The 15,759-nt window shown below is 48.9% G+C and overlaps 1 protein-coding gene across 1 annotated transcript in view; it reads right to left on the bottom strand.

Moving 5' to 3' along the window:
• Positions 1-14,995, bottom strand: part of Rassf2 (Ras association domain family member 2) — a 41,520-nt gene extending 26,525 nt beyond the window's left edge. Inside the window, exon 1 of the mRNA XM_042694757.1 lies at positions 14,752-14,995. The gene's annotated coding sequence lies outside the window, so the exon portion shown is untranslated. The remainder of the gene's footprint in view (positions 1-14,751) is intronic.
• Between the last annotated feature and the right edge of the window lie 764 nt (positions 14,996-15,759).

Here is a 15,759-nt window from a genome sequence, read left to right as displayed (position 1 = left end):
AGCCTCCTGTGTAGCTAGATTATAGGTGTGAGTCACTGGCACCTAGCTCTATTATAACTTGTGGCCTGATTCAAAGACAATTTAGGGGGCAGGGTCTTCCCAAAGACTCATGGGAATATTCTTGTAAATGAACACTTCCACCACATTAACTGTGACAAATCCCTTCACAGAAAGCCACCTGAGCCTGTGTTTCATTTTCTGTGGGTATCCCCCTCCTTCTCCTCAGGTCCAAGCAAGCTCACATGTCTCCTAAACATTCATCCAAACTTACTGCTTCCTCTGAACTGTCCCTGGCTGGGCCAGTGTTCATTTATAGAAGCTGGCTAGTGTTTGTGGGTGCTCATGCTCAGCTGGCCCTTCTTCACGGCATTTACCTGGGCCTGGAGCTTCCTCCCTGAGCCTTACAATTCCCAGCCTGAAATCTCACAGATTTTCCTGCCCAGGCTAGCTTGGAACAGTGATCCTTAGCTCTCAGTTTCTTAAGTGGCTAGGATTACAGGTGTGAGCCATTAGCACCTCACACTTTTTTTTTTTTTGGTCAGTAGTGGGGCTTCAACTCTGGGTCTGGGCTCTGTCCTTCAGCTCTTTAGCTCAAGGCAAGCGCTCTACCACTTGAGCCACAGCGCCACTTCTGGCTTTTTCTGTTTATGTGGTGCTGAGGAATCGAACCAGAGCCTCATGCATGCGAGGCAAGCGCTCTACCACTGAGCCACCTTCCCAGCCCCAGCACCTGGCACTCTTGAAGTGTCTTGAAGAGAAACCTAGGAGTGAGGGAAGCAGGGTCAAGCAGCATTGGAGCTAAGACTGGCATGGGTCCCTCCAGAGGCCAGCCACCTGCCAAGAAGGCCCTGAGTGGCAGAGAGTGGCACAAAGTTGTCCAGCTGTGGGGCATTATAACTGTGCCAGTTGGTCAGCGGTAGAGAGCCACCCCTGGGAAGAGGGGTGAGCTCGCAGGCATTCCCTATAAAAGCTAGTCTCAGGATACAGAAGCAGCTAAGAAATGAGCAGTGTCCACCACAGCAGCCCCATGTTGGAACTGAAGCGTGTCTCACCCATGCCAAGCTGGGCAAGGAGCTGCCCATGCAGGATGTACCTGGCACTAGACATAGTCATGCAATGGAGACGGCAAGCTCTGGACTGCTCTGTCACCATTGCTGCAAGGAGTCTCAGGTGTTTCCAAATTCCCACTGGAGGCCTCCCCCTGGAGTCCAACCCTTAGAAATTGGAAGGCTCAACTTCCTGTGAGGAAAGCAGATGCCAAGTCTCAAAAAGCCCCAGGATGTGGGGAAGGCCCTAGAACTCTTGCCACAGGCAGTAGAATCCCTTTGTACTTAGCAACTTGGTTCCTCCAAATGCTGATGCCCTCACCACCCCATGGTCAGAGAGTCTGACACCAGATAGAAACTACAGTTTAAGTATCTTTCATCTTACTTGCTGTCTGAGAAGTCTCAGAGGAGAGGGGGCAAAAGCAGAACAGAAATCCCCAGCCTGTGATGGGAAAGTCCGAAGTGAGGCAGATGGAGAGCCCCTTTGGTGGCTGTTTTGTTGTTGTTGCTGTTGCCCGGCTTGAACTCAGGCCCTGGATGCTGTCCCTGAGCTCTTTTGCTCAAAGCTAGCACTCTACCACTTTGAGCTACTGTGCCACTTCTGGTTTTCTGGTGGTTAATTGGAGATGAATCTCCTGAATTTTCCTTCCCAGATTGGCTTTGAGCCCCATTCCTCAGATCTCAGCCTCCTGAGTAGATCGGATTATAGGCCTGAGCCACCAGTGGCCTGGCCATGCTTTTGTTCCTCGTTTCTTGAACTGTTTTCCCAGTTGAGTAACAGAAACGAATCCCACCTTCACCCCACCTCCACCTCAGCTTTGACCAGTGGGGGAAGGACAATAATTAATGTTCAGGACCAGGGTAGCCCTAAGTCTTAGAGAAATACACCTGGGAGAAGGAACAGGTAGACTTAGGGCACGGATGGCCTTCCACGGGGAATTCCCAGGATGCTCAGGCCCTTGGAAAGGCCTGGCTTAAACCAAGAATGGGGATTGGGGAGGAGGAAGCAGCTGACCTTAAGACATGTGACCTTTCCCTTCCACAATTGTGGCAGAGAAGTGGGTGGGAAAGAGTTTGTTTCGAATATCCAGATGTCCAGGCTATAAGTGCCTTTTTTCCCAGATCATGTCAAGGTAGAGCCAGTGCTGAGAAGCACCATGAAGTCTGAGGGATAGATCTAGACACTACCAGGTGACTCTATAAAATGTCTTCAAGGCAGCCATTGAAGAAAGGAAGGAATAGAGCCATCTAAAAGCCAACTGAGTTGCATATTCAGCACCCACTCCCATTATTAATATTTCCAAGGAGAGACCGTGTGGAGTGTTGCCAAGGATCAGCAGGTACAGGCAGAGTGAGTGCAAAGAGCCTGTTTGCAAAGGTACCAAGTCACAAATGTCAGGAAGTCAGCTGGGGCTCTAGATACGCAGGAAATGTTTGTGGAACCCACAGCTTCCCCTTTTGGGGCCTGTCCCTAACTCTTCTCTGAGCCTGACCCTCCTTTGGGGAACAATCTAGATCTCCTAGGTTGGAAGACAAATTAGATGACTAGTGGTTCATACCCCAGTGTAAACGACTGAGTTGGTCAGGTGTGGTAAGGGACTCACTTTGCAACCTTATAATGATAAAGGAGACAGGGGCGCTTCTTTCAGATCGGGCAGGAAGTGCCCCCGGGCAAACAGGAAACCCCAGCCCCATTGCAACACAAGGAAGGAGACTTGAGCAGTGGACTGGGGGCTCTGCCAAGATGGAGAGATAGCAAGATTCCACAGAGTAGTTCACCAACTTGAGCCTGCTCCAGGCATGGTGCCCAATACTCTGCCTTCCACCTGCCTGTGTCTGTCAAGAGAAGGCCTCAGATCTGCTCACCCAGGAGTCTTCCAGACATAAACTCCTTCATCCCCTTTCCAGGCCCCCAGGACCCCCTCACACCCCTCCTCCTCCCCATACACCCCCCACCTCCTCCCCTGCCCACCTCCCCTCTGCCTTGGCTGTCCCAGCACTACTGCTAGGGAAGACTCCAGTTCTACTTACACCATAAGGAGCCTAGAAGTCACGTACAAGGTTTAGTAAGCTCACCAAAGCTTCAGACTATGAACAAAAGCTTTTGCCCCCCCTCCCCCACCCCACCCCCAAAGAATTTTAAGCATTGGTTGGAGAAGAGGTTGCCTGGCCTTGCCCCAGAAGCAAGAGCACTAAGGAAACTGATTGAACAGGGCTCAGCCCACAAGAAGTACCAATAGTTTCAGAGGTTCTCAAAATCTAGTTTCTCCACAAACAGGGAACAGAAAAATTAGAGAGCCTCTGATAATGTGCTAATGGTAAGACATTAGCTGTGTATGTGACCAACAGACAGGCCCATACACCACAGTTTACCAGCTTACTGTGAGTTCTCAAAGACCTGCTACATACCATTTAACCCTCACAACAACCCCACTGAAAAAGAAACATACTAGCTACTCAGGAGGCTGAGATCTGAGGACCATGGGTTGAAGCCAGCCTAGTCAGGAAAGTCCATGAAATTCTTATCCCCAATAAACTATCCCCTAGAAAAGCCCCAAAATGGAGCTCTGGCTCAAGTGGTAGAGCACTAGCCTTGAGCAAAGGAATCTCAAGGACAGTGCCCAAGATCGCAGTTCAAGCCCCAGAACAGGAGCGTGCGCGCACACACACACACACACAGAAGAAGGAGGTGGAGGAGGAGGAAGAGGAGGAGGAGGAGGAGGAGGAGGAGGAGGAGGAGGAGGAGGAAACAACATAGAGTTTAGCTCAGTAGTAGAATACTTGTGCTGGTCCGGGGTTCCAACCCAGGTGACTGAAAGCAAAGCAAACCTAAGGAGAGGCAAGATGAAGGATAGGGTAAGATAAAGATAATGTGGGGAGGGGAGAGAGAGAAGATGAGGAGAAGGATGGGAAGGAGAGGGAAAGGGGGAAAGGAGAGGAGAAAAGAGGAGAGAGGGGAGGGAGAGGAGAGAGAAGGGAGGAAGGAAAGGAAAGGACTGGAGAGGGGAAGAGAGATTATTATCCCTATTTTGCAGAAGAACAACTGGGATTCAGAGAAGCCACAACCTTGGCCAAAACCCAACCAGGGGCAGAGCTAAGGCTCACACTCAAGATAGCTCACAAAGCAGAAATCCTGCACACTACAGCTTCCCTTGGGGTGACAGACAGGGAGTTGCCATGTAAGATCAAAGGACCCAGCAGTCATCTAGAGGAGAGGGCCTCTAGGGGTGATGGCTTTCAGATTCCCTTGCAGAGCTGACAGTGCAAGATCCAGAAGCCTGCCCTTGGCTCTGATTCAGTGACAGGCCATACAAGCTCTGGAGATGCTGGTTCTGCCATTCACAGGCATCATCTTCATCCTTCCTGGAGCCCCAGGGAAGGCCTTAGTTTCATCATTTTACTGATGAGGAAACAGAAGTCCCAGAGGGTAGGTGACTTATTCCAAGTCGCACAGCTGGCACAAAGCTCAGTGCTCCTTTTACAGGGCCCAGCTGGGACTTGGCTCTAGCTACAGTTACCAGCCAAAGGGTCCAGAGTCCTGGGGCAGGAGGATAAGGGAAGGATGACATGACTGGCTCAATGGACAGACTATAGAAAAGGCAGATCCCACGGGCCAGGGACAGGTCCCTACCCAAGGGCCTGGACACTGGCAGTTACAGAGCTAGGCCCTTACCCACATAGTCCACTCCCCATCCTAGGGCCCATAAGCCACTCCACCCCAGAAAAAGCCTCAGCTCTGGCAAAGGCCAGGCACAGGTCCTGTTCATCCACCTCACTTCTATGGGTCCTATTTCCTATTCCACTCCAGTTGGCAGGTGCTGGGCAGGTGAGTGAGTGTGACCCGAGCCACTCACCATATGGCATCTAAACCAGATAGGTGCTAGATGGAAGTACTTCAGGCATCCAAAGGCTTTTGAACTTTTGGAGAGGTGTTTAGAAGGAAACTTACATTGCTGTAGGGCCACTTGTGGACTAAAATTCTACCGTGAGGGAAATTTTATGTGACTGGTTTGGCCCCAGCGAAGCATGGGCCATGGGTGAAGACTACACTGACCCAGAAAAGCAAATACAAGGAAGAACTTCCTGACCTGCATTTCTCAAAATCAAGGATGATTTTATTAGGGCAGTTTTACCATCTGAGCTGGAAAGGGCAAATTAAGTTTCCTTCCAGTCTCATCATTGGAGACCTAAGTAGAGCCCTGGAGCCAGTTTTTCACACCTGTAATCCAGGCCATTCAGGGGGCTGAGATCTGAAAATTGCAGTTTGAAGCCAACCTGGGCAGAAAAGTCCCCATAAGACTCTTATCTCCAGTTAACCATCAGAAAACCAGAAGTGGAGCTGTTCAAAATGGTAGAGTGCTAGTCTTGAGCAAAAAGCTCAGGGACAGCACCCAGTCCCTGAGTTCAAGCCCCAAAAGCGACAAAAAAAACCCACAATACAATAAAATGAAAAGTAATTGGAGCCCTAATTCCCAGGAAAGTTGAGCCTTAATAGGGCCTAAGGCCTACATCCCTCAAGCTCTTACTTGTTCATCTGTGAATTGTGTCTCCCAGCTCTGCAGATATGCTGATTGATCCCAGCAGGTGAGAGGACTGGCTCCTGTCCACTGTTTCCTCTGAGCATAGCTTTCTGTGAGGGCCCCACGTCCTGTTTACTGAGTGGTTGCCAAGTCACAGACCACTCTGAGACTCACCTCTGACCTCACATCCCTTTCCTGAGGGGAACCCCAGCACTTCTTCCTTTTTTGGTTCTATTGACTGAGACTGAGCTTTGCATACAGAGGTCTTGGGGTTTCCTCTGGTTGTTACCTGGGGTCAGGTTTGGAAATGAAAAGCAAGAATGACTGGCCTTGTTGGGTGCCAGTAGCTTACCCCTGTAATCCTAGCTACTCAGGAGGCTGAGAACTGTGAATCACAGTTTGAAGATAGCTGGAGCAGGAAAGTCTATGAGACTCTTATCTTCAATCAAAAAGCAGGAAGTGGGAGTGTGGCTCAGGCAGTACAACGCTAGTCTTGAACAGAAAAGGCTAAGGGGAAGTGCCCACTCCCTGAGTTCAAGTCTCGGTACTTGCACTTTTGCGTGTACACACACACATCACACATGGGCACATTTCTTTGGAAATGTGGGGGAAAGGTCTGGCATACACTGTGTCCTCCCACTACAGGTCTTTTTCCCTACCTTCTTTAAACAGTATTAACATATCCAATGAGGTGTGTGTTACATAGCTGATCTTAGCTGTGTCCTAGTACCAGAAACACTCAACACACTGGGTCAACACACGGGCCAAGGGGAAGTCTTACACAACATCATCTTCATACTATCCTCTACCTGCCTGAGACTAGCTGACTAACCCTACAGGAAAATCAAAACTATGAAAAACAGAACTTTAGCCAGGCACTGTGGCTCACGCCTGTAATCCTAACTACTAAGGAGGCTAAGATCTAAGGATCATGGTTCAGAGCCAGGCCAGGTAGGAAAGTTGGAAAGTCTGTGACACTCTCATCTCTAGTATGGGAAAACCAGAAGTGGTGCTGTGGCTTAAAGTGGTAAAGCACTACCCTTGAGAAAAAGAGCTCAGGGACTATGTCTAGGCCCTGAGTTCAAGCCCTATGACCAACAAAGAAGGAAGGAAGGAAGGAAGGAAGGAAGGAAGGAAGGAAGGAAGGAAGGAAGGAAGGAAGGAAGGAAGGAAGGAAGGAAGGAAGGAAGGAAGGAAGGAAGGAAGGAAGGGGAAGGAAGGGAGGGAGGGAGGGAGGGAGGGAGGGAGGGAAGGGAGATCTTTTCCTACAGGGTCTTCAAAGGCTATTTGTAAAGAATCTTCTTTATACTTTCCTAACTGCTTGAAATCAAAAGGGCAGCCTCCTACTGAACAGATGAAAAGATGGAGCCAGGTTAGAGACTTCTAACTTCTAGAGAGGCCTCCTAGCCCTGCACCCAGGGACCAGCAGGCTGGAGGGTTGGCATGCCCAACCTGAGCTCATTTAAAGAACTGAAAGGCTTAGAGAACAAGGCCAGAGAAAAGCTGCTTGACTCCTCCTGTGACCCTGGAATAAAGCCACAAGACCTGGTTTCCTAGTTCTGAGTCTCATGGCTTCCTGACCTCCTTTGACCTCAGATATGACCTGAAGTGCACACATATTGTACTGAATCCCATCCTGCTACACCAGAGCCCCAATTACCCCCTCCCACGCACAGTAGAGCAATCCTCACCTCAAATATCTGTGCTGTCCTACATGGAGCTTTGGGAAGAAGGTGTTATCTGAGACTTCTCATCTACTACTGTTCCCTAGAGTACCCTCAAGACTCTACTGACTAAAGGTATTACATGCTGTGCTATCACAAAGTATTTCAACAGCCATACCTGAGGCTACCATGATGGCTTCTCAGCAGGTCATGTTTAGCCACAGGGTTTAGGAAACCCAAAAGATTCTTGAAGCCAGGTGCTAGTGGCTCACATCCACAATCCTAGCTACTCAGAAGGCTGAGATCTGAGCATTGTAGTTTGAAGACAGACTAGGCAGGAAAGTCCACAAGACTCTTATCTCCAATTAACTACCAAAAAGCCAGAAATGGAGTGTAGTTCAAGTAATAGAGCCTTGAGTGCAAAAGCTCAGGGACAGTGCTAAAGCCCTGAGTTCAAGCCCCAGTACCAACACAAAGAGAAAAAAATTAGAGATATATGTAGATATATCTTGAAACAGAAAATTTGAGACTTGGAAAGGAAAGAGATATGAAGAAGTAATAGAAAGGGTGAATTTGTTCAAAGTGCATCGTACTCATGGATGGAAATGAAATCCTTGTCTGCAATTGGCAGAGACAAGTGTATTATACACTAATACAAAAATAGGAAAACTTAAAACTTTCAGTAGTTAAGTATGCTGGTCTCAACAACTTTTTTTTTTTTTTTTTGTCGGTCGTGGGGCCTGAACTCTGGGCCTGGGAGCTGTCCCTCAGCTGTTCAGCTGAAGGCTAGCACTCTACCACTTGAATGTCAGCCCCACTTCTGGCTTTTTCTGCTTATGTGCTGCTGAGGAATTGAACCCAGGGCCTCATGTATGCAAGTCAAGCACGCTACCACTGAGCCACCTTCCTAGCCCCTCAACAACTCTTTATGCCTGAATCTTCCTCATTCACTAAAGGACAGGTACTGTGTCAAGGCCACCATGTACTACCCTCCCAAACACAACAGCCACATAGATAACCCTGGCATAAGACTGTTTAGCAGCAGGGCTCTAGGGTCTGAGCTCCAGCCACCAGCATCCAGAAAGCCACACTTGAGCCCAGCTTCCAGGTCAGCAGGACTGTCCTCCTTAGCCCCTACCTACCTCTGTCCAGCCAGGCTGAAATGGAACTGACACCTGCCCTAGGACAGGAGATTAGCCAGGAACCCATCATCTGCCAAATGGTACCAGAGAGGCAAAACCACAACTTTCTCCCAAGAATTTCTTTTTTTTTTTGGTCCAGTCGTGGGGCCTGAACTCGGGGCCTGGGCACTGTCCCTCAGCTCTTCAGCTCAAGGCTAGCGCTCTACCACTTGAGCCACAGCGCCGCTCCCGGGTTTTTTCTTTTTGCTTATGTGGTGCTGAGGAATCAAACCCAGGGCCTCAGGCATGCAAGGCAAGCGCTCTACCACTGAGCCACCTTCCCAGCCCAAGAATTTCATTTCTATTACACACTGAAAAGATCAAGATCCACAAAAGTACAAATGCCATATGACCCCATTTCTATGGAGTGCCAAGGATCGGAAAATTCACTAAGATAGTAAGTAGAATCAAGGAAGGAGGGGATGAGGGGTTATTGTTTAATGGTATAGAGTTTCTCTTTGGGATAATTGAAAAGCTCTAGAAATGGAAATGTTGACATTCACAAACACAAGATGGTTTAGTGGCATTAATGCCACTAAATTATACACTTAAAATAGTTAAGAAGGCCAAATGCTGATAGCTTATGCCTATAATCCTATCCGCTTAGGAGGCTGAGATCTGAGGGTTTTGGTATGAAGCCAGCCTGGGCAGGAAAGCCCATAAACATAAAACTCTTATTTCTAGCTAACCACCACAGAGCCAGAAGTGGAAGTGTGGCTCAGGTAGCAGAGCACTAGCCTTGAGCAGAAAAAGCTAAGAGGTAGCACCCAGGCTCTGAGTTCAAGCCCCAGAATTGGTGTGGTTGTGGCTGTGGGTGCGTGAACACATGCGCGTGCACATGCATATGTACGCATGCATGTGTACACATGTACACTCAAAGGTTAAAAGGGTAAATTTTATAATATACATTTTACTATAATAAAACAAAAAATATTACCTATAAAAACAAATAGATGGAAATCAAGATCTTCCAAAATTCTACCACCCAATGCATCACCATTATTATACATCCATACATCTTCTAAACACAAATCCCAAAGATGACAGATTTTACAAAATGACACACTGTTATTACCTGCTTTTTAGAAAGTAGTTGTATTTCTCTATCTTTATCTCTATACATCTGTAGCTTTTTTTGAAGCCATACAGTATCCTAATACACAGATAAACTATAATTGACTACTTTATAATGGTAGAGTATTTAGCTTTATTTTTTAATGTTATTGTTGATTGTTATAAATAATGGTGCAAGGGATTTCCAATGCACTTGTCCAATTATAGCCTTAGTGGAATTGCTGAGTCAGGAACTCCCTGGGGGTGGGAGATGTTCATAGAGCAAGAAGAGAGTAACACCTCCAGTATGTTGAATTCTGTCTTATTATGTCTCTATAATATTATAATGTAATGCTATAATCCTTCCTTGGATTTCTATGATGTTGCATAGTATTTCATAAAGTTAGAGGCCATCGTTCCCATGAGAAACCAAAATCTTCCTAGTCCCCTCCCAGGGTTTCTGTGGGGGTTGGGGGGTGGCGATGTCACCTTGCCTGTGCCATGAAAGGAACCTGGTATACAGGGGTGGGTTACCATCTATTGAATTCCTTTGCCCAGAAGGAGAATCTAGGAGTGTCAAGTGCTGGGTAACTGATGGTCCATGCCACAAATATGGACACACAAAAGAATTTCATTCCTGACTGCATAAGAAAGAACATGCAATGGGTTCTTTCTAGGGGCAAGAATGGATGTATGGGACCATCCTAAGCCCTGACCTTAGCAATGGGGAAACTTAGGTCCAGGAAAAGCTCAGCATAAACATCTCAATAATCATTATATGAACCCCAGAACTGTCTCACACAGTGATTCAGGGCAGTGCTTAAATGCACCCCAGGTTACAATTCTTAGCCTCCTTTTCTTTGTGTATACAATTGAAAATTGAGGTCACTGGGGTCGCATTCCAGTTCAGTTACAGTCAGCTGTGTGCTGGAGCTGGCTCCGGCTGGCTCTCAAGAGCTCATGCTTAACAACTCTTGCCAACTCAGAGCTTAATGATACCATCTTGGTAGTTTGACACAGTGATGATGGGAATATTTATACCACAGAAACTGGCAAATTCTCCAACCCACCCCTCAGTCAGTCAGTAGCTAAACCTTTACCAGTGGACCACTGAATATAACCTGGGTATGAACATCCCTGCCAGAGGACCTCACTTTTCTCACTTCATCTAGGAACAAAGTCTTTCTCCAAAGGACTGTAACTCTCCATGTAGGATTCTACAATCCTACACTCTCAAGTCCATCCCCCTTCTGTATTAACTAGTGAGCCATTGAATGTTTTCCCGAATTCTAGAGTGCCAGGTCCCACCCTTGACTACAAGAAGATCGTTCCTCTGATCTTTATAGGATCACTGTGAGAAAGTTATTGTTGTCTACAGCCATACCACCCTGAATGCACCCGATCTCGTCTGATCTTGGAAGCTAAGCAGGGTCGGGCCTGGTTAGTACCTGGAAGAGAGAAAGTTACTGTAACTTCCAGCTTTTAACTACAGAATAAAGCCTGTCTTAGGTTGGCTACTCCGAGATGTGGACACTGTGACAAGGATTCAAGGGCAAATACAAGGGAGCAGGGAAATGAGACAGAAAGAAAGATAGCCAGGGAAGAGAGGGAGTGACTACTGTGAGCAAGGAGGAGTCAGTCCTGCTAAGAACTTCACAGACAGCAGAAAGCATGCCCTAAAGTCATCCCAGCAGAGATGAGGGAGTTGGGGTATTCGTATACCTTCTCCATCACTGGTTGTGGCTAAGGGAACACAAGCAGGACGGTGATGGTACCTATTAGCCCGTATTCTAGAAAATGATGGAATGCAAGCCAAACTCTCCATTACAAATAAAGAATGAGGAAAAGCCTTTCAAAATCACTTTGTCTGGCTCACTGGAATTAACCACTTGCTCTTCCCCATCTCTTTCTTCTCTGAGATATTTTCCCTCTCTGGTTTGGCCACTGCTGCCTCAGGCAGAAATTCTGTAGCCCCAAGCTATTATCCATGTAGCTCACCAACCTGTGATTAAGGCTCTGAAGTTTGCCCTCCCTGGATAATCAACAATGATCCACTGGCAGCCAGGATGCCCTGTTTACTGCACCTCCTGCCCAGCCCCCATCCTTACAAGGACACCTCCTCTTAAGAAACCCACAAGCAGGACAAATAAACGAAACCAGCAATCATGGGCCTGTGAGTGCTTACCACACCTAAAGGAGGTTTTTAAATAGGACAGTGTATCATTGGGGTTTAAAAAATATATTAAAAAAACATACTGTGAAGGATGGGACATGTCAGGAGAGACTGCTACATATACCCCAGCTTTATTAAATCCAGCTGGGACAGCTCTCAGCATGTCTACTTAAAGACATCTTCGAAGCCAGTTGCTGGCGGCTCATACCTGTAATCCTAACTACTCAGGAGGCTGAGATCTGAGGATCAAAGCCACACTGGGAGAAAAGTCTGTGAGACTTATCACCCATTAACATCTAATAACTGAAAGTGAAGCTGTGGCTCAAAGTAGTAGAGCACTAGTCTTCAGAAAAAGAAAAAGAAAACCTCAGGACAGCACCCAGGCCCTGAGTTCAAGCTCCACGACTGACTTAAAAAAAAAAAAAAAAAAAAAAAGACATCTTCCATTCCAAGCACGCTACTGAGACCAGCCCCATTTTATACTGAGAGCACAGGAGTTTCTGTCAATCCCTTGATCAGCTTTCGGGATTCCCAGTCCATCTCCTAGCCTCTCCTTAGGACTCTGGCAACTTCTACACCCCCTTTTCCCAGGCAGTGGGGATACTTCCTGCCAAAGTAACCCAAGGAGAACAGAAAGCAGTTATCAGACTCTTTTGTGTTTGGTCCTCTTTCCAACAAGCCCAACAGTCCAGCCCTTTGAGGTAGCAGAGTTGCCAAGATGCATGGCCCTGGGCACCTCTCCAGCCAGCTTCCTCAGTCATTCCCAGGCAGCTCACACACAGAATGCAGACAAGAAGCCTGGCTCTGGGATGCCGTGTAGCAGACCAAGAAGTCTAAGAGAAACCCATGGGTCAGTGCGATGTCCCTTGTGGGTAGGACAAGAAAGCTAGTTGAGAGACTGAAAGCAAGAGGTAGAGTCAACAAGGGGTAGAGTACCATTCCCCACTGACTCTTAACTGACTTTTGTTTGTTTGGTTTTTGTTTTGTCAGTCGTGGGACTTGAACTCTGAGCCTGGGTGCTATCCCACAGCTTTTCAGCTAAAGGCGAGCACTCTACTGCTTGAGCTACAGCGCCACTTCCGATTTTCTAGTGGTTAATTGGAAATAAGAGTCTCATGGCCTTTCCTGTTTGGGCTGGCTTTGAATCATGATCCTCAGATCTCAGCCTCCTGAGTAGCTAGGATTACAGGTATGAGCCACCGGCACCAGGCCACATTTTTTTTTTCTTTTGGTCGGTTGTGGGGCTTGAACTCAAGATGTGGGTGGGTGCTGTCTCTGAGCCTTTTTGCATTCAAGGCTAGTGCTCTACCATTAGAGCCACAGCACCACTTCAAATTTTGAATGGTTAACTGGAGATAAGAGTCTTATGGGGGACTTCTCTGCCCAGAGCTGGTGTCAAACTGCAATCCTCAGGAATCAGCCTCCTGTGTAGCTAGGATTACAGGTGTAAGCCACTGGTGCCCAGCTCAATAACACAAATTTGAAAGAAGGCCTGAACTTCCCAAAAGCGATGCTCGGGGCTGGGAAGATGGTTCAGTGGTAGAGCGCTTGCCTTGCATGCCTGAGGCCCTGGGTTCGATTCCTCAGCACCACATAAGCAAAAAGAAAAAAGCCGGAAGTGGCGCTGTGGCTCAAGTGGTAGAGCGCTAGCCTTGAGCTGAAGAGCTGAGGGACAGCGCCCAGGCCCAGAGTTCAGGCCCCACGACCGCACCCCCCCCCAAAAAAAAACAAAAAGCGATGCTCACAGGAAAATTGTGGAGTCCTATGGACACAGAGACCACCCTCAGGAATGTGGGGGTGATGTTGGCTGGAGATAGGGTAGGCACCATATAGCCCATGTACTGGTTCACCTGGCATACTCCATGCCTTCTCTGGAAGTAGGTTCACCTGAGAACCCCAGATTCCTCTGCCTTTTGTCATACAGGCTCCTCCAAGATGCCCCTCATCATTCTAATGGGATTTCAACATCATAAAGGAAAGTAATGGAGTCCTTGCATGATCAAGGCTGTGGTCCAGATTTTATCCTGTGTCATCCTAACATTCTTCTTCTGCTCCCTCACTTGCTAAAGGAGGAGTGAGTCTAGCCTTCCAGGTTCCCTAATAGAGGGAACCCAAAACTCTACCAACCCATACCCCTAGGCACCCAGAAAGGTTACATGCTATGCTTCCATCTCTTCTCAGGGTGAGAACTACCTCTCTCTCCAAAACCATCCAGCCCTGGTGCTGGTGCCTCACACTTGTAATCCTAGCCACTTAGGAGACTGAGATCTGAAACCCCAAGGTGTTTTTTGTTTTTGTTTGTTGGTGGTGGTGGTGGTGGTGGTCGTCGTCATGGGGCTTGAACTCTGGGCCTGGGCACTGTCCCTCAGCTCTTCAGCTCAAGGCTAGTGCTTTACCACTTGAGCTACAGTGACACTTCCGGTTTTCTGGTGGTTTATTGGAGATAAGAGTTTCATGGACTTTCCTGCTCAGGCTGGCTTTGAACCAAGATCCTCAGATCTCAGCCTCCTGAGTAGCTAGGATGACAGTTGTAAGCCACCTGCGACAGGCTGTAACTCCAAGGTTTGAAGTCACCTGAGCAGAAAACTTCATAAGATTCTTATCTCTAAGTAGCCAGTAGGGGAAAGAAAGAAAAAAAGCCAGAAGTGGAACTGAGGCTCAAGTGAGAGCGAAATCAAGGGAGAGAACAGCAGCCACCCCCCCTTCAAGCTCCAGTATCAGCATAAAAACAAACAAACAACAACAACAGCAAAAGCAAACACAGGCTCCAAGCTCAGCCACCTCAGCTATATGGTTTGATGTCTCCACTGCCTCCTTTCTCAAATCCAATACATCTCAGCTACAAAGGTTTATTTATTTAACCCTCAGCCCACTTGCAGCAAGTTTCCCTTAATCAGTGTGAATTGAAAAGGAAGGTAGGTCAAGCTCAGATGAGCCCTCCTCCACGTGCTCCTGAAGGAAGGCCCCTGGCTCAGACTCCCGCTCTAGATTTTTTAATCCTTTCCTCCCATTGTACCGAGACCCATTGAGGCAGGAACGGAGTGGGGTCCGTGACGAATGGTTATTTGCCAGCGCATTCCTTCACACATCATTCATCACAAGGAAGGTACTTACTATTACCGGGTCCTCTACTTCCTCCGAGAAGGCGATCTAGACCCCCTGGATTGCAGACACCTAGGGATAAAGTGCACAAAACGTTGAGGGGCCTGGCGCTCAGCTTGTCACAGAGGCGCAGGGGGCTGTTGGGCACCGTCCAGAATCCATGTAGCACCCCGAAAGTGAAACGTAGAACCCCAGTGTCCGTGCCAGGCCACAGCCACGCGGCTATCCCCCATTCGAGCTGAGTGCAAACTAAGCCCTTGAAATGCAGAAGTGGTTTCCCTCCCCCCTCCCCCCCCCCCCCCCGCCCCTGCAGCGCCAGGCACCTGCCTCGCTCGCTCCGGGCGCCAGAGAACTCAAAGCTAGGTCCCCAGCCACCTCCGGCAACCGCTCCCGAGCCGGGTGGCGAGAGACCCAGAGACCGAGGACCACGCCCCCACCCCCGCTCCCCCCAGCTAGGGGACTGTCCGGGCACAGGGAGGAAGGGGGTGGAGTGGGGGTCAGATCCTCCCCAGGACTATCCTGGCCTGCGATCCCCGCACCTGCTGCTCGGCCTCACTTCGGTAGGGAGGTCCGGAGACCCTAGATCAAGGGTGGGTGTCCCCTCAAGGGGCTAGTCGAGGAGGATCAGTTCCGAGCCATAACTTTCTTGGGCCAGAAAGCCGGCCGCTTGAGCCTCCTCTCCAACGCGGCCCTAGGGGCAATCGGCATACAAGGGAACCGCCTGTGGCCGGGCAGAGGGGAGGGCACCAGTGGCAGGGGAAGACTGAGAGGTTGAGTTGAACCAGACAAGGGCCACCGCGGGAAAACTTCAGGCGAGATGGTGGGGACCGCCCCGCGCCCCGCACCGTGCGCCCCAGTACCGGGCTCCAGTGCCCCGCGCCCCGCGCCTTGCCTGCGTCCGAGGCCAGCTGCATCCCGCGCGCACCACAGCGACTGTGTAGTTTGAAAGTGGGGGTGCTGCTGCGGGGATTCATGGGGAATGTTGGGGGGGGCTGGCTCCCACCGGCGCCTGGGCCAGCT

The sequence above is a fragment of the Dipodomys spectabilis genome, unplaced genomic scaffold (assembly GCF_019054845.1).
Source record: "Dipodomys spectabilis isolate Male_0828 unplaced genomic scaffold, ASM1905484v1 ptg000175l, whole genome shotgun sequence".
Lineage (NCBI taxonomy): Eukaryota > Metazoa > Chordata > Mammalia > Rodentia > Heteromyidae > Dipodomys > Dipodomys spectabilis.
The sequence above is the reverse complement of the archived record's forward strand: the minus strand, read 5'-3'. Positions and strand labels throughout refer to the sequence as shown.